Below are 26,812 nucleotides of genomic sequence, written 5' to 3'. Positions count from 1 at the left end.
TTCCTAGTATAATTAGATTTGTTCCTTCCTGGCTCTCCTCTCCCTTGAAGGCAGCGTGAGCATGTACATGAATCTTCATGCCTATGTTTAAACAGCAATCTTTAGGTTTCAGGGTTAGCAAGCTGCTCTGAGGGATTGTGACCCTTCACACTTCTCATTGCTCTGGGAATGACCATCCACTTGGTTGACACCTGCTGCAAGGTGCTCTACGTGACACTGCTCTGAGCAGGGCGTCTGGACTAGGCAGTCTCCAGAAGATGTCCCTTCCAGCCTCAACTAAGCTGTGATTCTGTGGCACCAGAGCTTGAAGTCCAGTGCTAAGTGAATGCCTCTGTGCTTTGAGCTAAAAAGAGTGCTTTGCAGCTAATTTTTGCTGGGAAAAGAACAACACCCCATGATCCACAAATTAAGACAGCTGTGATGTCCTTGTGTCCCTTGCGGATGTGAGGGGATGTAGAACATCCTCTGAAGAGCAGGGCCTCGGTATGGAATCGTCGCCCCAGCTCATGCCGGCTCACATTTTGAAGGCCGTTTGCAACCCAAGCCCACCACTTTGCTGAATACAGGTGAGATGTGGGCGTTCTTTTCTTGGGCTTGGTGATAGGATCTATTGTGGAAAGCCACTTTTTGCTGTTGTTTTTGTGTTTGCTGTTGTATTTGACAACAAATACTGACCGTAAAATCAGCTTTACACTTTTTTAAAGGCTTGCACCACATTAAGAAAATTAATAGAAGTGTTTTATGTGAAGTGCCACAGATTATTTAAAGTCCTGATGCCTGTTTAAAACCATTGGTTAATTGAACATCACAAAGAATTATAGGTCTGATCTGCCAAATGCAAACAGTGTAATAGTTTTTATTTATTTTACTGTTTTAAATTCCGATCTTTGGTCATGTTTATTGACTTAGTAGCTCAGAGTTTAGGGCTTTTTACATTTGACAATAAATCCCCAGCATTATGCTGAGTAAAAGAGGGACGGGTAAGGTTTTTAAAATACTTCTCTGTTGTGTCCTCATCATCCTTCTGCACTGATGGCATTGCTCATTCATTGAATTGTTGTCATTGTTGCAAGAAAAGTGTGTTTTTGGTAGAAGCCTAGGCAGTGCTGCACTGTAGCAGATCCATTGCTCTTTGGTACTGTTTCTTCTTTAAAATGCAAATAGTATTTAAAGCTTTGAATCAAGGAATAATTTTCAGAGGTGCTTAAATGATTTAAGAGTGCAGTTTCCTTTGGCTTCTAGTCAGACTTTGTGTTCCGTAATCTTTAGGTTCTTAAGAGACATTCCTTCTTTCCTTCCCCCAAGGGTTTGCTGAATCTGTCTCTTCTAAGTACTAACACGGTCATTTTAACTGTAGTGTCTAAGTGCTGTCCAGCCTTAAATATGTTATCACAACAGCCTGGAAATGGCAAGGAGATTGGCATCTCTGTCCTGCAGCTGGGGAGTCAAGACATGAGGAAGACTGGGTGCCTTGCCCCTAGTCAGACAGGACTGTTGAAGGACAGCGAGCCAAGCCCTGAGCATCAGATTGCTCTTTTTGTACTAAGGCAGGTACTAAGCATGTTCTGACGTGCATTGCTGAGTCGGGGCCTTGGGCTCCTCCTGAAATGGTCTATTTGTCTCTGCATACGAGTACTTGCCAAAAGTGCTGAGGTTCTGCTATAAACAAAAATGTTGGAAACGAAACCTCTCAGGACCGCGTTCTGATGAATACTTTTATGTGCTGAGAAAAGGAGGATGAGGAGCAAGCAGAGGGAGAATGTGTTTTGATACCATGTTCCACATATTCATGGTGTGACTTAGGATGTCAGACAGCGTAAGAGCTTACCTGGTACAAAGCTCTTTCTTGAGATAGCTCTTGCCCAATTGTGTGGCTCCGTTGAGATCACGATGCGTGAACATTGCGCCTTTACAGCTTTTTTCTCCTGTGTGAAAATAGTTAAGTATTTCTGAACAGTTTTAAACAGTGAAGGAAACATTAAGCATATTAGCTGTTTTATACTTTTTACCTTTGCTTTGAGCTTGTGGTTGCTGCTGCTTCTTTCTGTTTGTGCTTACTGATTCTTGGTTAACCATGTTGTTTTGTGTTGGCTTGACAACGTTGCATGTCTCTGCCGTGTGTTTCAGTTATCTGTTTTGGGCCAACTGAACAGCTGTTGTCCTCTGGCAGGCTGCTTTCCTGAAACCGAAAAGGTGGTTTTGATATATTTTTATTTATTTTAAATCCTGTTTGGCAGTCAACACATTACACTTGCTACATTCTGAATATGGACAATGGCAAAATAGTAATTTGTTTGAAGATTAAAAAACTAGAATAGGTTTTTTGCTTGCTTTTCTTTAAGGAAAATATTTTTGTAGTTTTGAAATCCCTTTAAATATATACATATATTTTTGTTTGTCTGCTTTATGTAGCTCTATCTGAGATGATCAAATTTACTCCCCAGAGATGCTCAACTCTATGCTTTGAGGGCGAGGGGTTTAATAAGCAGGTCTCACACTTGTAAACTAGTCTCACCTTGCAGCTGTAAGCTGCAGTCGTGGCTGAACTGGCCAGTTTAAATGAGCTCCTCTGCTGCTGCTGCCGCCACAGTAAGTGCAACAACACGAGGCTCAGTGATGGTTTCCTGGCTTCACCTGGGTGTTTATCCAGGTCCTCAGGAGGATTTTGTTGCTGTGGTGGGTTCTGTGTTGCCACGGCTGGGGGGTCCTCACAGTTGAGCTAGTTTAAATCCATTGTAACCACATAAGGGCTGGAATCCTGTAACGTGGACTGTATGCTGGGAGCAGGTGTTTGGTCCTGTAACCTCTGTGAGATGCAGGTGGTGTAAGAGGGGAATGTGAAATCGGGGTAAGGAGACTGGTAAGTCAAGGGAGATCTACATGACTGCAGTGTGAGTGTGGAAGGTCCTGTTTCTTGCTGACCTTCACAGGCCATGAGCTTCCTTGTAACTCAGCACAAGTCTGGGCCATCACAGCAGGTGTGACTGCCGACAAAGCACTAAAACAAGATAGAAAGAAGAGGTAGTTAAGGATGGGAAAAGATGTGGAAAGTGGACAGACTAAAAGTGAGGGGTTATAGCTGAAACTGTTGCTGCTGACTTTAATAGAAATAGCATCTCTTCTGTGGGACATCCTGGCTCGAACTGTGCCCATCTGGATGGGATCCCAGTGCTTTTAGTTGCAATCCCAGTAAAGCATCGCTTTGGAGCTTAAGATCTCAAATCATTACTTTGTCTACAATTTGATGGATGGTATGTGTGTTGTGGAAATGCCAACCTCTGTATTTGTGTTTAAACAACTTTTCTAAAAGTATTTGACCTGAAAAGCAGAGATAACATCAATTTGTTGTTTTTATTAGCACTGAGTTGCTTTTATTTCTAAACACAGAAAACCAAAAGCAAATTGCTTGAAGTAGACGGTATTTTTAGAGTATTTGTGTTTAATTTCTGTCATTGCAGTTGGGAGCCAGAGTCCCCTAGTGTTTCTTGGTTACTTGAAAAAAAAATACTTATTTTAATTTCTTTCCAGGTGTCAGAATGAGCAATATAAAAGGCACAAAAGAAAATAAACAATGCCTGTTGGGTATGTGTGCTTTCACATGGGGCTTTAGAAAAACGAAGGACTTCAGAGTATGGGAGTATTTCGGGTAGACTTATCGTGAGGTAAAGAGCAAGGTGGATCAGATGCAAATCAACGCATCTCGAACATTGTGCCCCTGTCCACCCTAAACAGAGCTTGCCTAGAGACTTAGCGGAGAGCGTGATCTTACTGTTGTGGGCCCTCTGTGAAGGAAGTGAGACAAAGTTGCTGCCTCAGAGTGTGTTTGTGCTGAACTCCACAGCATTGCCCGGAGTCTCAACAAGGTTGCTTGTGTACATAAGCAAAGGGTTTCACTCGGGCTAAGGTGTGTTGGGTTAACTTAAGTAGGCTTAACCAGCAGCCAAGCTGCTGCATCCATCTCTGTGCAGCAGTGCCTTGTGAGGCCGTCCATCTGTCTGGCCGTACCAAAATGGGATATTGCAGTGTAGCAGTAATTTGTTCAGCACCACACAGCAGTTCAGGAACAGAACTCATGTCGGTAACCTCGCCATTAAGACTGCGTTTGTGTCTGCCAGAATGGGCTCTGACCTTCTCTTGAAGTCCTTGGTTCAGTCAGTACCCAAAAGGGATGGGAGAGCCATGGGCATGTGGGCTTTCTTGTTGTAGAGGTGAGAGGAGATAATGGAATAGCCAGATGAAGGCACACTGCCCCTTTGCCCTTCTTCCTGTCCTCACTGAGAATGCCAAATACTTCAGACTGAATGGTGTTGTATCGGCTGCACTTTTTTATAGTGTACATGCTACCATTGCATTTCTTGCAAAGGTCTTAACGCTGGATGCACATGGGACACTGGTGGCCTTTTGCAGCTGTGAACAGGAGAGTAGAGTTTGCTGCTTCTGTTGCAATCGGGAAGGGATGCATCTTACCCAGATGCTTCAGAAAGATGTGCTCAGCACGACGAAGGAGGCAGAGCCCCCTGTCCTAGGCTACTTGGAGGTGGGAGCTGTGCTCCATGTGGCATTGTATCCTGTGTTTACAGGAGGAGAAGGTTGAAAAGCTGATTGTGAGTGTACACAGAAATGCACTCTCTGACATACGCTTCCCTAGATGCTGAGATGGTGACTCAGTTATTCTTTGTTCACCTCTAAAATAAGGGAATACCTGTCTTGCTTATGATCCTGAATTCTTCCTCTCCTGCTTTTGTGGTCTTTCTCCTGTATAGCCCTTTGATATGGGGAATAAAAAATGATACAGGAGAAAAACTGAGGACAATACAGAAGTCCTGGCACAAGAAGAGACAAAGCTTGAATGTGTTGGGTGCAAGTGTGTCTTAAGATAGAGAAAAAAATCCTTGTTGGTCCTGGATGGAGGAAAAAAAGTCCCAAATCAGATAAATAGGGGATATTTTGCTTCTGGGTCCCACACAGAACTCTGTATGAATTAGTAGGCCTAAAAATAATGGTGCTGGAGAAGTTTTTCCACATCAAGGACTCCTGCAATGTCCTGCAAGCACCAGATTCTGTGGTCTGTGATTTATTAGTGAAAGCTGGCAGTGCTGTTACGTGATTATATCAGTCATCATCTCTGTACTTCCTACTGGGCCTTCCATCTGTGACCTGCTGCCAGGAGAGAGTAACTATGTACATGATCCACATCCAAATAGTGCATTGTTTTTTGGTGAGTTGTATTAGTTTTTCAAATATACGCTCAATTAGCACTGTCTGCTAATTCTAAAAATACAATTTCTGCCCAGAACAGCACTTGGGAAACTCCTTCACTTTCCCCTAAGTGGGCATGTTTTCCTGGAATGGGGCCTCTGGCTCTTACCAGATGTCCCCTTCTGGCTCCAGCTATGCCAGCTAAGATGTGGCTACCTCTTGCTACTTCTCTGGGCCGGTGATGATCCCACACAGATCTGACAGCAGGGCAATCTGCAGGAAGCTGAATCCATCACTTTAGTGTAAATAATTTGCAGCTTTTGGTCTGATCTGTCCTGATGGATTTTACCCCAAGAGGATTCAGGAGCACTCAGGAATGCTTCCACCAGCAGAGTGGAGGCAGCAACCAAAATGGCAATAACTTCAGTGAGCATTAGTGTGCAAAGGGAATGTCTTTCTGAGGTCTGAACAGAGGGGACAGTGGGTCTCAGCCTAGTTTCCACCCAGTGGACCAGGCTGTTCTCTAGTTTACTTCTCATCTTAAGCCTCCAGTGACATAAAATGCTGCTGTCTCTCAGCTGTGGATCTGTGCTAGAGTGCCGATCTCTCTTGTTCTGCCAAGCTGGATAAGAGTAGCCATAGGGGAATGTGGTGTATTTTGGGGCAGGTATAGGGGGTACCAAGGGGGACTTCGGACAGGATAGCACTGGGGAGGGTGGCCTCTCTCTGAGAGGCAGTGAGCGCACTTAAAGTACAAGCTTAGTAGGGAAGTTAGCGGATGATTTCAGTGCCTGCACTGATCTTGCAGAGTCATTTTGTTTTCTCAGGCTTTACTGTCACAGATGTGGTGAGGCTATAAACACTTTAATCTCTCTCCTTCTTAATTCAGAATTTGGAATCTTCCCTGCCCCATTAAATCTCACATTTAACTTTATTTTTGAAGAGTTTTAGTCATAGGAGCAGTGTTGGGAACAGAAATGGTACATTTAGTTCTGCTGAATGGATTTGGTATTAGATTGACAGCCCCTGTCAGTGTGTAATTGCAGATTAATGGGATGTAGTATGTCATTATGGCAGCTCAATAGCACAAGTTGCAGAACTGCACACAAGTCCAGGCTTTCGTTTCTTGGTAGAGGGGGCTACTCTGACCTGCCTTTCACAATTTGCTCCCTGATCTCTGGTGGCAAAGAATAAGGATGTTTACAGTTCAGGTACTTAGTAATCCCAAGAATACGATGAAAGACCAACAGTGTAATTTAAAGGAGATGGGGAAGAACTGATTCAAAAGTGGAATGACAGAATCCAGTAATATTCTGTAAGGAATAAGAGATGTATGAAAAGCTTCGCGCTGTGAATTGAGTCGCTTTCTCCTGCGTGACATCTGCCACAGATGCAGCAGTATTATTTCTATCCAGAACGAATAAAATAGAGTTACTGAGCTTTACTAACCCAGTCATGAAGCTAAGGGAGGGATCATACTTAGGCACAGGAGAATGAGGGCATTCCATGAATGCATACCACTTTTTGCTTGTGACTAGGGACAGAAATAGTATTTCTTACTAATGGCAGCACGATGAATTCTGTGTGGCACACTAATGCACCCCTCTCTTGCTTCTGACACTGGGGTGATCTGTATGATTCAGAGCTGATGGAATCTCCATTTACGTTATGCCAACTTGTAAGTTGTCACTCTAGGCACCTTGTTTTTAAAACCCAATTGTAAATGGATGTATGCATGGGCTGTTGAAGTAACTTTCGCAGTTGCTGCTGAGTTGAGCTTCTATCAGCCAGTGCTTTAATACTTCATATCTTGCAACAAATGCTTCATGCAGAGCTGGCTGATTTGAAGGAGTTTTCACTGGGGGCCACCTTGAGACATTTACCCACCTAAAAAGTACTCGATGGTGCTCCTTATGTCAGCGGAAGAAAATAATACTGTTATTGAATATTGTCATTATACTGAGATTGTAGTTCAACCCTAGAGGAAGAACAGAGTAAGCAACCAGATGGGTGTCTAGAAAGTACTTCATTGCTTTGAGATGTAATGGACCTCCTTCAACTGGTGTCTCTCCTCCCAGAAGAGCCTCTCAGTGTTACTGTGCTGAATGCTGTTCCAGGTACCTCCTTGAGACCCACACGTTCTTGGACTTCACAGCTGACACACAGACATGCTTGTTCAAGCATGAATTTATTGCTGGGTAGTGTCCTTGTGCCCAAAGAAGCAAAAAGATCAGTTAGGCCTGCAGCTAAAATATCCTTATTGTTGTTAGGCATCAGTATGAAAACCAGTCAATATACCATGTGGGTTTGAGTACTCTGGTTGTGGTCATCATTCACGGCTAGAGTCAAGCTACATCTCTCAGCCTTTTATGTCTGCCTGATTTTATTACATTTATGCACTGTTTTTATTGCAGAGATTTACTGCTATCTGCTCACTTGCATACTTCTAAGATCTTGGAAAGCAGAGAGGAGAATGAAGAGTTTTAGCTCATCTTAGAGCAGCAACAATTTCAAAGCTCACTTTTACATTTGCTTGGATGTTAGATTTCGTAATGGCGTTTCTCTCTTTCCAGGGTTCTTTGGCCATGTCTCAGCTTTCAAATGCGTTTATGTTCCTGTTAGGTTGTCCTTTGTGCAGTTTTGAAGCAGTTTAAAGAGGAATGTTCTCAACTGGGATCAAGCCCCTAGATCTAATTTCTGAAATCTGTCTCAAATGATAGTTTGTCCACTCCTCCCATAAGGTGTTTTGGCCTTTTCTGCAAGCACCTTGGGGAAAATTCCTCCTTGAAATCCATGCATTAAGCAACTGTAATCCTTTCCTAGAACCTGTCTTTGCTGTGATGCCTACCTATCATTTCAAGATGGTGTTGACTTTCGACATGCTGGTACTGGGCCTCTGAATTTCAGCTGACCTTCATTTTACCTCCAAATCCCCATAACAGTTTGTCCTTTCAGTCATGCGCTGTATCCTGCCTGAGATTTCAGTTACGAATTGCTTTCAGATTAGTGAGAGTGCCGGAATACAGGGGCTGGCAACCTTTCTGGGGTGATGTGACAAATTGTGTGTTTTCTTTCTGCATTTACAGTCTAGGCATGCCAGTAGAAACATCCAGGCAGGGAGTGTTGCCTGTGGCAGGTGAGAGACCACAGATAGCTGGTACCCGTGCCTTTCTCGTTGTATGGAAAGGGCCTTCCCTGAGCCTGGGGCTCAAAGCTGGGAGCCTAATTTGGATTTGTTATAGCTCTCCGGCGTGTCCGTGCGGTGCTGCCTGCCATTCAGATGTGCCCATGCCATAGGTTGCTGACCCATTGTGTACGGTCCCTAGGGTGGAGTGAGAATGGAAAGAAATCTTCGATTGCTGTGTCTCTGTTGTCAGTTAACATTGTTTCACTGTAAGTCTAACCGTGCTTATCGAAATATTAGCGATGTTGATTTGTGGAATGCGATAAAATAAAACAGACTTTTTTCTTTAATGAAGTAGGGAAAAGATTTCTATGCGGGACTGGACACAGGAGGTGTTCATACCTCTGTCTGATTGGTGTCGCGTGGAGGATGTGCCAGCCTTCCCAGCCTGAAAGAAATGGCTTGGAATCCGCTTAGCGACAAGCGCCGAGCTGCGTCCTCCTGGGCAGACTTCGAAGCAGCAGCTGTAGCGCTTGTGAAAGGAGGAGATGAGAGAGCGAGCCCACAGTTGGGAGTTTCAGATGTACGTGACAGATCCTCTGGGAACTTTTCCTCGTGTTGTAAAAAGTGTGATTTCCATCATGTTGCTTGCGATGCACCATTTGCTTATGCCTCCTTCTTCATAATGGTACAGCCACCAGAGTGAGTATTTCAGATATCCCATTTGTTCTCTGCTGTTGTAAGAGTGGATGCTGGCACAGCTTAGCAAGTCTTTACTCGGAGGATACCAAGTCTGTTGTTGTTGCCGCTGACTCAGAGGTGCCAGGGATGCTTTCAGGCAGAAGAAACACGTCTCTTAATGTGCTGTGGTATGACCTTGACTGTGCTCCTGTGTGAGACAAGGACATGTGAAGAGCTCTCTTGCTCCTATGCAGAGAATAAATACACTAACGTCCTGCCCAAGCCTCTGTGTCACAGTGGCAGCCTAGGGAGAGCATGACTGGAGCTGCTGTTGCTTCGCATCCTCTAGCAGTAGGCAAGGATGCGGCAGGCAACAGCACCACGAGGAGCAGGGTAGCCAGGCTCTGCTTGCTTTCCCCGTTGGCCTGTGTACCCGAGGCCTGTCCGGGGAAAGGATTCTGCGCAAGCCAGCAGGGCTAGAGGCTACGGCCTCCCTCCCGGGAGCAGGGTGCGGGCTGCACCTCCTCCTGGGCCCAGGCGTGCTCCCCAGCCCCAGCTGTGCGACGACTGTCCCCAGCTACCTGCTGCCTCTCCCTGCCTCCCCAGGCTGTGGAGACAACGGTGTGCACAAGCGCTCCCTTTCTGCTCCAGGCACAATCTAGTTGCCTAGCTCAGGTCAACAATTTGAGCTGTTTTATACTAACACCGATAACTTATTTTTTGTAACTGCGAATAAATGATTTTTACAAAAATAGCTTTGCAGGCAGTGCTGTGGGTAATAACATCCAGCGTGGAGCAGTGGCGAGTAGCTGGGAGGCATGAAACTCTTCTGAAGGCACGTAGGGATCTGGGAAAGCAAGTCTATGATGGCCTCAGGTGTGTAGCTGCTCTGTGCAACTGCATTCTGCCCTTTGCTCAGGGCTTGTTGCAGATTCTTAGGTAAATTCTTATAAATAATAACTATACGTGGATAGTAATGTAAATATGTAGATACCAGTTCCACAGAACCATCAGCCCACTTCAGAGAAAGTGGCAAGATCCTAATAATGCCCTTTATTTAAAAGGGACGAGACACACATTCACCCCCAGAATTGAGCAAAGTATTTATCATTAGTACCATGCTGCCAGATTTAGTATGAAAATAATGCAAACACTGTCATCTGTAATGCAAATGTTGATGCCTGATTAATAGAGAAAATAACACAAGCAATTAATCCACAGAGGAATAGATCGTTGTAAATGTAAATTAGATCATCAAAGGATAAGCCACACAGAAATAAAACTACCCCCAAACATGATTAATTATTGAAGTTCCAGTAAAAAAGGAATCTTTAAACAATAGGGTCCTTGGAAGATGCGTAATGCGATTCATCAAAATTCTGAACAGAGTTATTTTACAATCCTCGAATTGATTAGCTTCATTATAAATATAATGGGGGCATTTATTCCACCCATGATAATATGCTGTTTTAGAGACAGAATATAGCCTTAGTGCTAAGCTCACTTGGTTTTGATTTATGCACACTCAATTTTTGTTATGTTATCCAGTTTGCTTGGGTAAGTCAGGAGATACCTGCATGCCTTTTTCAGAAAGGAGGCTAGCTTTTACAATAATCCATATTGTACCTGCATATGATCTTAATCCCCCTAAGATATAATGTTAGAGGAAAGATTGCCTTGCTGGTAAGGGCATAGAGTTGTGTCAAAGATGAGTTTCTCTTCAGGAAAATTTCCAGGTGACCTGAGGCAGGTCACTTTGCTTCTCTATGCTATGTTCTCCACCTTCATTTTGAATGCTTCAGCTTAAAGATGGGTGACATGAAATCATTAAAAGGTCTCCATTTCAAATACTGCTAGAAATCTACTCTTGTAAAATCCTGGTCACTTTTTAAAAGCTCAAGATATTATTCTTTCCTAATAAAAGAAGGCTTATTGCTCACTAGGTGCTGTTAGATGCTTAACTGAGTGTCTTCATACTTTAAAGGTACACAACTCGCTCTTGCTAGAGACCTGCTTAGGAACTTGGCAGTCTGTCCTCTTTCTGTTAAAACAAGATGCAGTGTGCTTCACTGCAGTGATTGAAGTACGTTTTGTATGGCATCGTGGTGTCATGCTGCACACTGTGTAGAACTAGCCTTGTACAAGGCCAGCTAGAGTGTGAGCACCACAGCTGGAATGAGTATTTCAAAGAGAAGAGTGTGTCAGCAAGGTAAAAAAGATAGAAAAAGCATCACGAAAGCAGGTACAAAAGACAGCAAAGAGGCCTGTGGGCAGTCAGGGACTTAGCTGTAGCATGGGTCCAGAAAAAGGTGAGAGCAAATTTTGGATAGGGGGCTGACTGAGAAGAACGTTGAAAGCAAGCTAAAATCCAAACAACTGTCTCTTGCTGTTTGCTTCTCCTTTAATTATGGAAACAAGATTTTGTAAATATTATTTTGTGCATAAATAAGATTGTTTCCAGGAAATACTGAATCTGTCCATAGTTTCTCCTCTTATGAGAAACTACTTGTATAATCCCAGATCTAGGCTAACCTCTTGATTAGAAGTTTTGTGTACTGCTCAGAGTTATATGCCGTTTGGTCTGGCCTTGTCTTTGTGTATGACACCTGGCACAGATGGTCCTGAGTCCTGGTTGTGTTAGGAAGTCAGGTGCTCATCTGTCTTAAATTTTTGTTTTCTTTAGATTTGGCACTTGACCTTTTAATTCAAATCAGCTAGAGTTTTGTCCTGTGCCACCCAGCTGTTAGCAAACACTAAGTGTTGTCTGATTCTCCAAAAAGTTTACCTTCACTAAGACTGTACATCAGTAGTTTTCCCTTGTCCCAGAATATTTCTCCAGTGCTGGGAGACTTTTGCAAAATAGCATCAGAGTTGGTCTGATGATTGCAGTGCAAAATTTGGTGGCTGAGAAGGCCGCCTGGTGGTAAATGATTCTTCATTCAGTCAAATGGCTTTGAGGCATTTCTTGCAGGAATTTAATTAGAATATTGTATTATGTACCTTTGTGCTTTTGAAGCTCCAACAGCTAGATTTAATTGCTGTAGAACATATACAGAAACCCCCGAAAATGAGAAGCAAATACCTACCAGGAAAAAACACTCTTGCATCCTGATGCAGTCATTACCTCTTAAAAACCAACCCTTCTGGCTTGGTTCCTGTGTACAGCACTACTGTATGGGAAGAAACTTGCCTTCAACTAACTTTTCATTTTGTGCACCTAAACCTTTGGTTATACAAGCAAGTCATTCTTATTACTGGAAGCACCCAGGTTTAAACAGCGGCCCTTTTATTCTGTAACGAAGAGTGCCCTGGAAGTTGTCTTCAGCCTGAAGGATAAGTGCAGTGCCTGGTCCTAAGGACCTGGGAACTTCAGCAGAAATGGTAGAATATGTATTTTCTTTAGCTCCCTTAGGGCTCTGGAGAGAACCCTGGAGGAAGAAAGGCAGCTGAGAAGAAACGAATTTTGGTAAATGGTATTAAAAACTAGCGGAGAGAGAGATACATTAATGCAGGATACATACGGCTGTTAAGCAAGGGAACGAGCTGTGAACCCAATTTATGCCTGTGGCATGAGGAAGGAAACGAGAAGGGTGGCACTCGGTAGATTCCCTCAGCTCCTCATAAATTTCAAAGTGGCTGCCTTTCATTTTTAGTAGCCTGTAAAATGCAACCCTGGGACCATTAGAAGATATGCTGGTGAAGGTGATAGGAAATGAGAGAAGAAATTTCCTCACCGTGGCCTTCCTCTCCCAGATCTTTAAAGATTTGTCAGTCAATTAACTGGAGGTCAGATATATCTGCAGGCAGGCTGTGAAAGCGTTACGTGTGTTATTCAACTTTCTTGTCCGCATCTTTAGAAAAACCCTTGGGGTGCCAATATTTTGGGTGCACTATGGCAAAGAAAGGGATTTTAATTTTTCAGCACCCTCTCACTGCTCTGTGCAGAATGACAGTTACTCTTTGTATATTTCTGTATCTTTAATAGATATGTAAAAAAAGTTGCTGTTTAAAACAAAAAGTTGGAGGCTAACTAATTCCCAGAAATCCATTGTAATTAAGAAAAGGACAGAGAAGCTGTCTTTTGGCGTTCCTGTTGTGGATTAGTTGACTCAAGTCTGGAGAGCTGGTGGCTGGTTCTCATGACGTTTCTCGTTAGGATGCTAGTCCTCTCCCGCATTGTCTAGTGCTTCTTTAGTCTGGGGGCTCTAGAAGTGTCATCGTATAATCAGGCCACAGCTCTCTGGGGGCTGAGACTTTCTGAGCTGCGTGATCAGTGCTTGTGCCATACAGAACTAAACAGGTGCTTCCAGAGAGCAAACGCTAAACAGCAATGAGAAAGTACCAACAAGGTGTGAGGAGCTGCTTTGCAAGTCAGTTGTATGGATTGTTGAAGTTTTAGCGGTCCCTTCTCTCTTCTTTCCCTGCTAACGTGCAGCCCTGTAAAATTTGAGGCCTGGATTTGTTCATCCATTGATTTCACAAGTCACCGGGAGGCTCGCTGCAACTCCTTGCTGTGGTACGTTGTCATGCGTTTGTGCAGGAGGTGATGGGAGCACTGGCATCACCTGGGGATTTGTTCTGCTTGTTAATAAGAGGAGGTTCTGTCTTGTAATCTCTGGTCATAAATTCCCTGGAGGAGTCCAGCAAACATCTTGCCCTTTCCATGAGGGCCTCTACATGGCCTTTATTCAATTTGAGGTATATGGTTTTGACAATTTCTACATGATCCCTAAGAGAGGCTATTATGTTTCTTGGCAATTTGGATACTTGGTTTTGAATTCCAGCAAGATAGGGTTTTGATAGTCCTCTCTGCTCTTTCCTGTCCATCATATGAGGTAGCTTTTTTCAAGATGGTGCTTTTAAGCGATTTCTGCCTACGTGACCCTACCAGGCACGGTTATTTACACAAGGTAGGAGAAATTGTTTTTTAAAGGCTTCACTGAAAGTAATTCCCTACCACAGGGAAGACAAAGCAGTGCCTTTGGCTGAATGTTGTTGGCAGCTGATTTGAGCTAGTGGACTTTAGTCACAGTCTTTGCTATTAAAATTAAGGGGTGGTGTGAAATGTTGTTGCTTCCACTTCACAGTATGGAGAGGCACAGTCAACTGCGCTAACAGTAATTGGGGCATTGGGTCAAAGTTACTTCTTTGAACGCCAAGTAAGCTAAATCAGATTAAACACACTTTTAAATGAGTGTGTGTATGAGGTTTAAAGGCAATTTAGTCTGAAGGCAATTCATGCCTTGCATTAATTTCAGTGAACTGTCCTCAGTGCCAGGACGGATAGGCCTCATTTCCCTCAAGATTGCTCGGTAGGTGACTCCCAGGCCACACTAACTAGCGTTCCTCTTTCAGAGTTTCAACTGGTCGGTTGTGTATAGATTACCAATGCTTCGGGCTCGTCCGTGCCCCTGGGTGTCCCTGGAGACCCCTGTTTTCCTGCTGCTCTGTTTCTGGTTGGTGCTGGGGCAGCGAGTCCTGCAAGTCTTGCTGCAGCCCTTGGTACTGTGCGGCCTCTGCACATCTCTGAAATCCTCCCAGCTGCCCTCTTCATGGGAGCACTACAGCAGGTCAGGTATCCCCAGCTCACTCTTGGTTTTCTGGAGCCTCTCCTGACCTTCAGGGCTGTGGAGTGACTCAGGTTTCCTCCCCAGGCTGGCAGCACAGCGTCCCTCCTCTCCATCTAGTTACGGACAATGGCGCCTTGAGCTGAGCCCTCGCTATTTGTTAGGGAAATCGTCCAGCTCCTCCTCAGTGGTGCTGTTGATTGACCTAGCCCCTGCCAGCCGATTCTCCTCAGCCGATCGGGACCAGCTCGGTGTGTGCACGTGCGCATAGCTGGGAGGACACGCTGTCATGGGAGCAGCTGAACTGGCTCCCCTGGAAGCACCACTCGCTGCTGACCAGGTGATTTTGTGAGAAAGCCACAGAGCCAGGAGGCAAGGACTAGGGTCTGACTGCATTACAAGCTTGGGCAAGTCACTTAGGTCCAGATCCATCCTACAGAGTTTTAGGCATGTCTGAAATATCTTAAGTTCAAAGCTTAGGTTAAGATAGGTATTTAGGCTAGCTTGCTTTCTCCTGCCTTTTGTGTAAGCTTTTTAAATTGTATACTTGTTACAGCAAGAGCTGTCTTTGCATGTATGTGTGAGGGTAGTCAGCACCCAAGAGGGTGTGGGACCTCGTTTCGTATTGTTCCCATCATAATAATAATCAAAATAGTGATGTTAGTGGGGGAGATATAGAAGTATTTTATTGATTAAAAAAAAAATTAACACACTTAATGTAAGGGCAGTTGTTTCAAAACTGTGTGAATCAACCCATGCAGCTTCACTCCCCTGGCATCACAACTTTCTGAAGATGAGTCTTGCACTGTCTAGGGAGTTTTCTGCTGAACTTTTAATAGTTTTGTAATGAGGCATTGTAAAATTCATCAGGTAATTGATCTATGTATAACCCAAAATGTTTTTACCAGAATATGTAGGTGAACAGCAGTTGGTACTAATTAAATGATGGCTTCCATTAAGTTGAGCATAATTACTGCAACTTAGATAACAGTGAAAGATATGTTGGTAACTTAACCATTGTTGTTTTGGGTAGAATTTTCAGTGACTTATTTTGTGACAAAGAAAAAAATGTTAGAAATACTGCCACAGAACAACTCGAATGAAAAAGGATCATCTTTCAGTTGGTTGCTTCAGATATTTAAATTACAGATGAGTGTATGGCTTCATATTAAACTTGCAATGAAAACTTTTTATACTTTTGTGAGCTTGTATGGTAGATTGTGGTTAGAGCTGGAAGGAATTGTGCTTCTCATCTTGAGAAGCTTTTAAGGATTTGAGAACTTTAATGTACTTTACAAGGTTGTATCAGGTCCCGAAGTGCAGCAGCAGTGTGCAAGCTCTCCCCTACCCACTCCGAGGGGTTTGGCTGCCTGTGCTCAAGGCCAGCTTCAGGGCCAGGCTCCATGGTGCTCAGCTCCAAGTTCAAGCATGGGCTGCTCTGCAAGGGAGGGGGAGCCGGGAGCTGAGCGTGACGGCAAAGCAGGCTGGGGTAGTGCCCTCACTGACAAGCTGGCAATCCACCTGAACAAGAAGAGTGGAGCAGGTGCAGTGTTGTCAGCTGGGGTTGGCCAAGAGTCCCGTCATCACCAGGCAAGTGTGTGGCGATGAGGCAGGTTTGAGATCAAGCCAGGATGTTATGGTCAGGATCAGCAAGGTATGGGGCCAGGCACAAGCCTGTTTAAATTCGGGCAAGGACCAAGGGCAAGGGCTTGAGCTTAAATGCAACTCCACAGCCAAGGGGGGAAGGCTCCCACAAGGCATCTCGCAGCTCCTGCTCACGCTTGGCTGTTTCACAGCAGTCTGGTCCCAGGTTACGGCTACACTGTTCCAGAGTTGACTTCGAGCACAGGCAGCCAGGCCCCTGGGGGAGAGGGAAGAGGTTGCAGAGCCTCCTGGTGCAATCAGGTTCAATCCAAAAGCTTTTAAGATTTTTACACACAGGAAAAGAAAGCTGCAGCCTCTTCATCTCCAGTCTACTATTCCTCTGGCATGATATTATAATGCCAGTGAAAAACCTGTTGCACTGGTTGAAATCATGTGCGTTTTAAATGCCTTATACTATTCCCAGTGCAAAGAAAGCCTAACTACATCAGGATTAGTTGGAATGCCTGGAGCAGGATGAATTCTTTATCGCCAGTCGTCTTGAGCAGAGGCCAGCCAGAAGGGTGTCCTCCAGGCACAAACGGAAAGCGTTGCAACTCCTTGGTTCCAAAGTGCCTTGTATCTGAGAAATACCCTAAAAGCTCCTGTTGCCAGCAGCAGTGCAGGGTATTGTGGGACTGATGCCCAGTGAATTCCTGATAGCTTTGTCATTGTCACTGCTGCTGTTGGAGATAAATTGCAATAGTTTAGACATCAGTAAAAGTTGCTGTGTGGAAGCTGTGCACCACTGGAAAAGTGGGCAAGTGTGGTCCTGCAGTAGTTTCCTTCTTTGTTCTCACGTATGCATCTATCCCTGCTCTTAAAGGTCTGGAGTCTGGTGCTGGAGTGGGATTTACCTGCCTTGTTTTGTTATTTTAGCTGCCTCCTAAGCATCAGCTAAGATCATAACTTGAAGTGTTTTCTAGATAAATCACTTGCTCTATGTAAGCAAAAGATTGAATTGCATTGACATTTTTGTAATCTTTCTGTTCTCACATGCTGAAGCTTAAAATATATTGCAAAAAGCTCCTGTCATTTTTCTGAAGACTGCTGGGTCGCTGCAGACAGGAGTAATATCACTTCCTCGCAGTCTCATTTCTGTATATGGTCCTGTGACCTTCAGAAGCCTGATGTAAGGTTTTTTCTTCAGCACTGTGCTGGCTTCTGGCCAGTTTAGGCACATGTATTACAAAAATATATCTGATGAGGGAGTATGAAAAAATCAAATATGGTTTTATTCTCTGGAATTCCTCAGCTAAGGGAGGTGCTGGAGGATGGAGCTGGGCGAGTTCTGGTCAGACAATACTGTCCTGTTCTCTGTGGTGCCACACTTCCGTTCTAGCTGCTGGAATTTATTATTTGTGCGATGCATTTGACAGCCTCAGCTTTAATCCTTAGTTGTGAACAATCTGTATACAGAATTGACACAAATAGTTTCCGTGCCAAGCCAATTTGCAGGGCGAGGGAAAACATACTTAGATGGCTGTGTTGGATCTTGGAGCCTGTGAAGCTCATCGTTCCAGCCTTTTCTTGTCAAATAGCAGACTGCAGCATTCTCGTGTCATGCAGCCCGTCAGGAGTAGACATATTTCTGTCAAGGGAGAAAAAGACAATTCAGTCTCTTTCTCTTTCTGCCCTGTTGCTCCAGGAGAAGCAGAGAAGAGAAATGTGATCCCTGAGGATCCTGGCAGATGGCAAGGAGAGAATATATAGACATGGCGAAAATCAACTGTAGGATGCAGGACCTTGAGGAATTCCAGATTCAATTGACTTTTGATACTTCAGGCTTTAAGCTGTCTTTCGGTACTAGGCATTGTAGATGATGCTGTCTTCAGGCAGCGAACAACACCAAGCTGTCCTTTTAAAGAACATGTGTTCTTTTTGTTGTCAACAGTCAGGTTCTTTTATCAAAATGACTTTTTTTTGATAGTGACTTTTTCCACAAAAATGTCAAAATTGACATTTCTTTACTGATAAGAGATAAAAGCAATCCAATTAATGCTTAAAGGAAATGTTTCACAAAGGATTGAAAAATGCACCCATTTTGAATTCAGGTGAACAGCCAGATGGATGGCCACTGTGTTAGATGTGTCTGAAACGCGAGTGTTGTGTACGTGCATTGGTGGTACCCGTGCATCATTGCCTAACCATGCTCCCAGCTGGATTACCTTGGAGACTGAGCCAGGAGCAGTAATGGCCATGGCCATTGCCTTGCTACCTACAAAATGAAGCTGCTTCTTGGAGCTTCTCTCAGTAATCTGCCCTAGCTGCAAGGGCAGGGAGGAGTGGGACTCGCATTGCTGGCATTTAAGTATTTAATCCAGATTTAGTGTGTTTTCTCCACTCCTCTCAGCAGGATCAGAGCTGCTTTTATTGCTGGAATTTGGCTAAGGTCAAAGCTTGAAGATGAGGGCAGGAAGGCCTTGAGCTACAAACCTCTTCCCTCTTAGGAGACAGCCCGAGTCCCCTGTCCACTGCCTTTAGGGCGGAATGGAAGTCTCATTCATTAGTCGGATTTGTTTAAACCTTGGCCATAGTGCTTCTGCCTTTTGCACTCCTTTTCCAGTTTGTATTTATGATACTTTTTTCTTCCCTTGGAAACTGACCCCACTTCATCGGTTGGAGTGGCTCCTGGAGAGCAACAGGTTCTGCCTTTGGGCTAGGCTTTTGAAGAAATGATTTTTGATCCTCAGCTGATTGGGTATATTTCCAGGTCAATGCTAGCTGTGCATTTTTAAGTATGCTATTGAGAATCTCTTTCAAAAATCACCTACGTGAAGATGCTGCCTTACAGTATTAAAGTGTTAAATGAGGGAGAATTAAATAAAACCTTTCAATTAATTTATCAAAACATCTTTGGCACCTCCTTTTAGGGCAGGCAGAATTTAAACACTAAGCAAAATAAGGGGACGGAAACATTTTCTTTGACCTTGCATTCTTATGTCTCTTTTGCATTAACTGGGGTCTAGTTAAACTGAATACATAATCTTAATTTTTGTTGAGGGGAAATTCTGTAGCAGGAGTTTAAGAAGTCATAGTAAGGTTGATGTCAAGTAAGCCTGAAGCTGCATAGGCTTTGAGCTTGCTGTCCGCAATAACGTGAGTTTCCTCAGGGAACCATCAACAGTCACAGTTATGGGCTAACAGAGAATCCAGGTTTAACAAAATGTAGGTGATGATGAAAACAGTCTTTGGGTTTTTTACCCTTTGAAAGTTGAACAAAAAAGTTTAAACACAAACTTTGAGGTTAGTATTTTGATGTGACCAGTATGCTTTTAAAAATGTTCAGCAAAATGTATTCTGACATTCCCTACTAGTCAGGTATTCTGACAGACCTGAAAAAACAAGTCCATAAAATGCAAAATAGTAAAACCATGAAAAGAGAAGAAGCCATTCTAGTACTGTTGCTAATAGATGTGTTTTATTAGGTGGGCAGTAGAGCTTTTCTTCTGCTTCACGCAGACGTTCAGAATTTATTTCTGAGCTATCTGCCTGGTCAGCTGTATCTTTACATGTAGATCTCTGTGCTAAAATGCAAAAGGATTTCTAGCAGAGGAGTTAGTTGTGATGATATTTAAGAATATAAGCCAAGTATATTCTGTATGGCGAAGGTGTATTTTTCATTAGGATCAAGTGATATACAGGACACATAAGCCCTTGGATCTGAAACAAGACAACAAACTTTAGAGTACATTGTGGGAGCAATTGTTCGAAGTTTAATTTTATTCAACTTTTTGCTGATTTTGCTTCTCTTGCCATTTGAAAATGGAACAATCATGGAATCCCGTTTGTTCTGATAAGGTGGGAAGGAAAATAGACATATTTCTCCCTGTGAGGTCCTCTCTTTGTCTGTAAAACTCTTCCAAGATGCCCTTGCTTTCATGCTGCACTTCTACAAAATCCTCTGTCAAGGAGTGCTGGAAAACTAGGATTTGGGTGTACTTTCCTGTTTGAACATGCTGCTCCTGTACTGCTGATACACCTGTAGCTGAAGATAGTGTTGAGGAGTGCAGAGCTTGCGTCTTACATGGCAACATAAGCTCTGAGCCTGATGTAGTGATGCTGTTTTAAATATATGTGTCCCAAAGTGGGCAAGGATGCACAGTGCAATCAGTGGTTCATCGTCTTTTATGTTATAGGTTTGCTTCTTACTTGAAAGATCTTCCAGTGCTGTACTTAAGTTAATTTATACAATAGATTTTTCTTCTCATGACTCACCCTGAACTGAGAATGTGCTTAAATGGGAAAGAATGGCCCCATGTCTTCTATCTGTCTGTCTAATCTAATTAATCTGTCTCATTTATTCAGTAATTGGAACATGCAGATTTTTTTTTTTACTCCCAAAATAGAGGACTGGAGTGCTGAACATCCTTGTTTGTTCTTGTAGAGTCTGTCTGAATAAAACATCCTCTGGTGCCATCCTTCTCACTTGAAACAGGTGTTTGAAGTTCACCCTTTCGGATAACTTTGAACTTGAAGGCAAGAAAAGCCTACTGGGAAAATGAGCGTCAAAGGCCTTGTAGGCCTTTTGGAGGAGTTAAATCACTCTCTGATCTCACTGGTTTAAGACAGACGATTAGGTTTTTAAGCATCTTGTCTTTGAGGATTAGTCCGAACTCTTAATAGTCCATTCCTGATGATCTCTATCACGCAATGTGCACTAATCCTGCTTTAAACAATAACTATGTCAGTCATTGCATTTGCATCAAAACTCTTTTTGCTCTGCCTATAACATTCTCCACGTAAAAGCTTTCCCTTCAAAGCGTTCCAGTCATCCCGTAATTGGGTGATGGGGACAAGGAACATGGGCAAAACTGAGCCTAGCTGTAGAACTTGATAAATCCTGTGTTCTTGAAACAAAGTTTTCAGGTCTTGTGGAAGGAAGGCAAGTTTCAGCAAGCCTTATTTGTACTAAATCTTGTTGCTAGCAACTTTGTAGAGTGTTGATTCCCAGGCTGTCTAGCATCATAACAGGTTCTAACATCAGCACGTGCCGGGTGTCCTGTGGGCTTTGAAAAGGGAGTAGTTCTTCCTCGTGTTGCACTCAGTAGGAGCAGCTATGTATTAACCTCAACCTGGGATAATTACAGAGGAAGGCAATTACAGCATGGGAGGTGGAGTCCTTTTTGACTGGTGGATTCATGACAGTCTTGAGACCTGATATCTCTCCGTTCAAAGTTTCTTAGCTTGTTACCTTTTCGTGCTATTTAGAAGTAGTATGCGCGTGTGAGGAAGTTGTGGAATATGTGCTCTTATCACAACAGAAGTGAAGAAGCTAAGTCCTAGTATGGAGCATCATGTGGGTTGTGACTTCACCTGGGATAGAGGTTTTATTTTCCTTCATCAGTGGGGTCAAAACCCTGGATAGAGCATGCATCACCTGTGTGTGTGTTTTTATACGGTATTTATGAGCTACGCCTGCATCATTCACCTCCAGCCTTTCTACAGCTAGTTTGGCATGGTGAGGCCTACTGCCTGCTGTAGTGGACTGTCATGTGCCATCATCTTTCTCTTTTGTACAGTACAGTACTGGTACTGGCATCTTTTGCTATTCTGTTGGCTTTTTATTTTGTTGTTTAATAACCCCAATTTCTGGATGCAGAGGATTTTGGGGAGATGTCAGCTTTCATAAAATTTTCTAATCTTTGTGGTTATGCACAAAAACATTGAAAGCATAACTTTCTAGAACTTCAACATATTAAGTAATAAAGAGATTCCAACACTTATTATTTTACAAAAATATTATGATTTTAGGAGGCTGATCTGTGATTTTTCATTACATCAGCTTGGCGATATTAGTTTTGTGTACTTTCTATGCTTTCTAAGCAAACTTTTTGTTCCCCCCAAAATAATGGATTTATAGTTTACATATTGCAAATGTACAGAACTCATGTATGCATCTTTTTTCAGTCTCAAATCTGTAAAGTGTTTGCCTCTGATCCAATGTCCGATGTGATTCAGATTATGCAAAGAAGCTGATAATGTTACCCTGTTTGGATTAAGTGCTTGAACATGTGCCTAAGTGGAAACGTGCTGTGCGGGATGTGCAGAAATGCCCATGGGATGAGGAGCTCAAGTCCCATTGAAAGTGAAGAGCTGATGGTGTTGGCTTGTGAACGCCACGTCTCCCTCGTGTTCTGCTCCCATGGCTGTCAGCAGGTGTTGTCAGTTTGATGGTTTCAAGGGCCAAGCGATGGGCTTTGCGCACCCTCCCCTTACAGCTGCGCTTCTGAAAGCTCTTATCCCTTACCAGGATAAGCTGTAGTTCTTCTCTATTAGGTCTTGATCCAATAACTTTTGAAATTAATGAGGGTCTTTTTGCTTGGTTTTGGCCTGGGTGCCTTTTGTCCTTTACAAAAGACATAGTTAGAGAGCTGTTTACCTTGTATTTTATAACTGACACCTGGCTTCTGACACACAGGGTCCTGTTTTGCAGATCCCTCATTTCCCGCTTGCGCAGAAGCCCCCTTGTCAGCTGCTCACTTCGGCTGCTCGGCAGTCCTGTCCCTGCATCAGGTATGTGGATGGCTGCAATCAATGTATTGATCTGGAACAAAGTTGCGAGCAGATAATTGCATTTAAACTTAGGGACTCAGCACATGGCTTTTGAAAGAGGGGAAATGCCAATCCCCAGAAGCCATTACAGTTAATATAATGGATTGGGCTGGTAACTGAGAGATACTGTTGACTGCCTCGTGAAATAGGCTGGTGCGGACTGTGTTCCCTTGTTTCCCTCAATATAAGATGGGCTGCAAAGGCACTGTGCTGAACCCTTTGGGTAAGGGGAGAAGTAGGCACTGAATTATTATCCCAAGATCCTATTCTTTCTATTAGTATTACTGGCAGATTAACCTAACTTCAAGTGGGGTGGGTAGAGAAAGTCTGTTCTTCCTAAGACAGATGCACTTTTCCCCTTTACTGTGAAGTTTGATATATCCTGCTACTTCATTGCTGCAGAGAAACTGCAGTTAATCATGTCCCCAAAAGTTATTCATGAAGTATGTCTGTCTAGGAGTCTGACGCATTCTTTCCTCCCTTGAAGCTGCTGCTTTCATGCATACTCTGTGTATTTTGAACAGGGAAGAAAAATACAATCTGGTCCATCCATTCTTGTTCTAAAAAAGGTGGTGGGAGTCAAAAAACATGCTGTAGTGAGGGAGGAACAGATAAACAAATTAAAAAGGAAATGCTGCAGCATCAGGTGCAGTTGCTGTAAGCATATGGTTGATCACCTAGCGACAAATGACTAAGGCACCTAGATATAGACAGGATAATCTCACAGAGCGCAGCCCATGAAGTGGGGAGAAAGGAGGAAGACTAAACACTGGAGTTTATGTTCTGTCCCCCTAAAGCCCTCTGGGTAAAAATATTTCTCAATCTTCTGAAAGAATAAAACTGCAAGTAAAATGCTAGAAGGACTTGCAAATGGGAAGATCTGAAGATAATGAAGCCTTTAAAGAGACAGAGGGCTAGTCTTCCTCTCTTTTATTATCTTAGATGCTTCCTATTTTGTTCTCCCGTAAGCAGTTACAGTGGGCATAGTGACCAGACCCAACCTTTAGTTTAAAGACAGATATTGCCAGTAATCTGGAGAGAAAAATATTTTCTAGTTTGCATTTCAAACAAAAACCAACATGATAGCAAATGGCAAGTACTCACTGTTGACAAGCTATTGGATGCACTTGAAAAGCAATCACAATTGAGCGGCATGCGCTTTAGTTGCGAGGTGCAGGAGATTATTTAAATCAGCATAGTTTCATTGACTTCTGTAGAGCTTTTCCAACACATACAAGCTGAGGATTTGACCAAGGTCTGTGGTGTCAAGTGAATTTGAAGTCCTGCGTCTGATTGTCTTAGCTTTTGACTTGGATACTCTCATACTATCAAAAGTTGGTGTCCATCAGGAATTTTTGGATTGCCTGACTTTCAGTGACCCTTCTCAAGCTTATCGCTTGCTGTTTCTGTGAAAGCAAAGGTATTTTCTTTGGTTTTATATATTTATGACTTCCGTGTTAGTCACAGCTGGAACTGAGGCTTGCAAGATCTGTGTGACATTGTTGACATTACCCTGGGTGAGGTGAATTGTATCAATCAGTGCTCAAAGATTTATGCTAGAAAACAATAAATCCTTTAATCATTTTTCCGCCCTTGTGTTCATCTGTGAAGACTAAAATATCTGTTGCTGTCACAGTCCCCTCAGAAGAGCTCTTCTTTACACGTAGGTTTTACAGTTAAACGGAAGAGGTTAGTTTCAGAGAGTCCACAATTTATCACCCAACAGAATCTCTAAGAATTTCTCCTGGTAGAATTGGCTTTGAACTCTGGAAGAGGAAAGCCACGATTCTCCTAGGTCTGTGGAAATAAAAAAACTTGCAGAACGAGTTTCTTTACTAAAGTTGTTAGTTCTGATGCTAGAAAATGCACAGACGTGCCGGTGTACATCTATACACACGTGTGCGCTCACGCGCACACACACACTCTACTAGGGATTTGATTTGTTTTCTGAATTACTGTATCAAAATCTGAGCAACTTTGCTTCTAAAACTGAATTATAGGTTTAGGCAAAAGAGATGCAGCAAACACACAAAGCAGGCTTTCAGCTCTTGGACCGACCCAGTTTTCTGCATTGCCGTTGATGATTTTGTTGTTTCTGTACAATTATGTTTTTAACTCAAGCAGAGCTTCCAGTAGGGAAGGGTGGGAGAAGAGTAGGAGGCTTCTTTATTTACTTTGTTACTGTAAATATTCACTCAGGATCACTGTATAATTTGGATGATACAGCTCTTAGGAACTTCAGGCTGTGTTTATTCCATCATCTTTACAGCATTGGGACATACAGCCCTGCCGTATAAAGTGCACAGGAAAAAATAAACAAAATCTGTTTCTCTGCAGAAAATCTGATTCTTTGATTGTCCTTGCAGACTAAGTACAAACTCTTTTGTCTGTGGTGTAAGGGCTTCCCATGGATCACAGTGAGCGAGTCATGGGGGTGACTGGGGTGATAGTGAATGTATTTGATTGTGGATATAGTAAGTGTTCATGGTTTAAATTATGTGAAAGAAGCGTGAGGTTTCCCAAGCAGTGTTTCACTGTTGAAATCGTGCAGTATGAACTGTCTTTTCAAATGCAGCATTCATCAGGAGGTGAAATTTAGCCAAGACAGTCACTTCTGCCATAGTGACAAGGAGTGAGAAACCAGATGGGGAGGTGGAAGAATGGCGCACCTTGTTTTTCATTCCCCTGACAGACAGGGAGGGAGATGTCTGCCTGGGTTTGTGCAATACTTACACACAGACAAGGAATCTAGACTAGAAGCTGTCAAGTTGTAGACTCTCTGATGGATTTAAAATGCTCTTTGGGCCATCAAAAATCTTTTTGCCCATGTGCCTGATGGCATAAGTAGAATCATTGGGCAGGAGAATAATGTTCTCCCCACCAGTTGTTTTTTTGTTTGTTTTGCTTTGTTTTGTTTTGTTTTTGTTTTTTTGTTTTTTTGTTTTTTTGGTTTTGTGGTTTTTTTGGTTTTGTGGTTTTTTTGGGTTTTTTTGGTGTGTTTTTTTTGTGTGTGTGTGTGTGGTTTTGGTGTGTTTTGTTAGCTCTTGCTGCCTTTTTACCTAAGTGCTGACAAGGAGGCTGCTATGCCGTGCTAAACACCTTGTTGCTGACAAGATGGAGAAAGCTACAGGCCCCTTTGATGGCTGTAATCAATAAGAAGTGAAAATTTCACTTGAGAAGCCTTTTCCAACTACAAATAGTGCAACAAAAGACATGAAAGTGAAATACTGATTTTTAGACCAAACTCTGAAACTAGGTGACCAGGAACCTGAGCCCAAGTAAAAGCTTTGCAAACCAAGAGTTTCTCTCTGCTCATTTGTGTGCACTCCTATTCTTCCTGTGGCATCTCCTTAATGCTACAATATTCATAGTACTTACTCATAGTATTCTTCTGCCCAGAAACTTTGCTACGTGTAGACAAATGACAGTGTGACTGGACAGCTTCTTTGTTTGTGCCTCAGTCAAGGAATGAACTCTGCAGAAATCCCTTCCTCAAACAGGTCATAAGCTGTAGCTTTGTCTAGTACATCCTTGTACTCTCAGTGCAGAAACAAGTCTTGCTGCAAGTTTTCTTTATCTTCTCTGGGAGATGCTGAGCTTCTCCAACTCTTGTGCGAGTCACTGGGAGATGAGGAAACTTCATTAATAACATCTAGGCAAAGGGAGAGATCAGAATTAAACTTTTAACCTAATAGGTCTACTTTATTTTTAAAAAGAAATAAATCATTTCTATGGAAGAAAAAAAAGTTATTTTCCAAATAGATTTAATTGCCAGCAAGCCTGCGTTGGAAATGGGAATAACAACTTTTAATTATGATTAAGGATAGACAGAAATTCCCACAGCACCTGGTTAATCAAAAGCAGAGGCTGTCTGTGCAGTGCAGCGTTTTCACGCTGTATTATAGTGACAATGGCAAGTCATTAGGAGAACATAATGGGAAAAGTTATGTCTAACTGATAGGCTCTTGTTTTGTGATGTTGAGTAACTATTAGTATGGGCTTTTACTGTCATCTTTGTTTTGCAGGAAGCAATGAAAGTGAATAA

The 26,812-nt window shown here is 43.0% G+C and overlaps 1 protein-coding gene across 1 annotated transcript in view; it reads left to right on the top strand.

The window, feature by feature from the left end:
• The window catches only part of TSPAN4 (tetraspanin 4), a 356,522-nt gene that overhangs the window by 56,749 nt on the left and 272,961 nt on the right, over positions 1-26,812 (top strand). Inside the window, exon 2 of the mRNA XM_026108255.2 lies at positions 22,649-22,728. The gene's annotated coding sequence lies outside the window, so the exon portion shown is untranslated. The remainder of the gene's footprint in view (positions 1-22,648; positions 22,729-26,812) is intronic.

The sequence above is a fragment of the Dromaius novaehollandiae genome, chromosome 5 (genome assembly GCF_036370855.1).
Source record: "Dromaius novaehollandiae isolate bDroNov1 chromosome 5, bDroNov1.hap1, whole genome shotgun sequence".
NCBI lineage: Eukaryota > Metazoa > Chordata > Aves > Casuariiformes > Dromaiidae > Dromaius > Dromaius novaehollandiae.
Note: the sequence above shows the minus strand (reverse complement) of the source record. Positions and strands in the feature narration are given on the sequence as shown.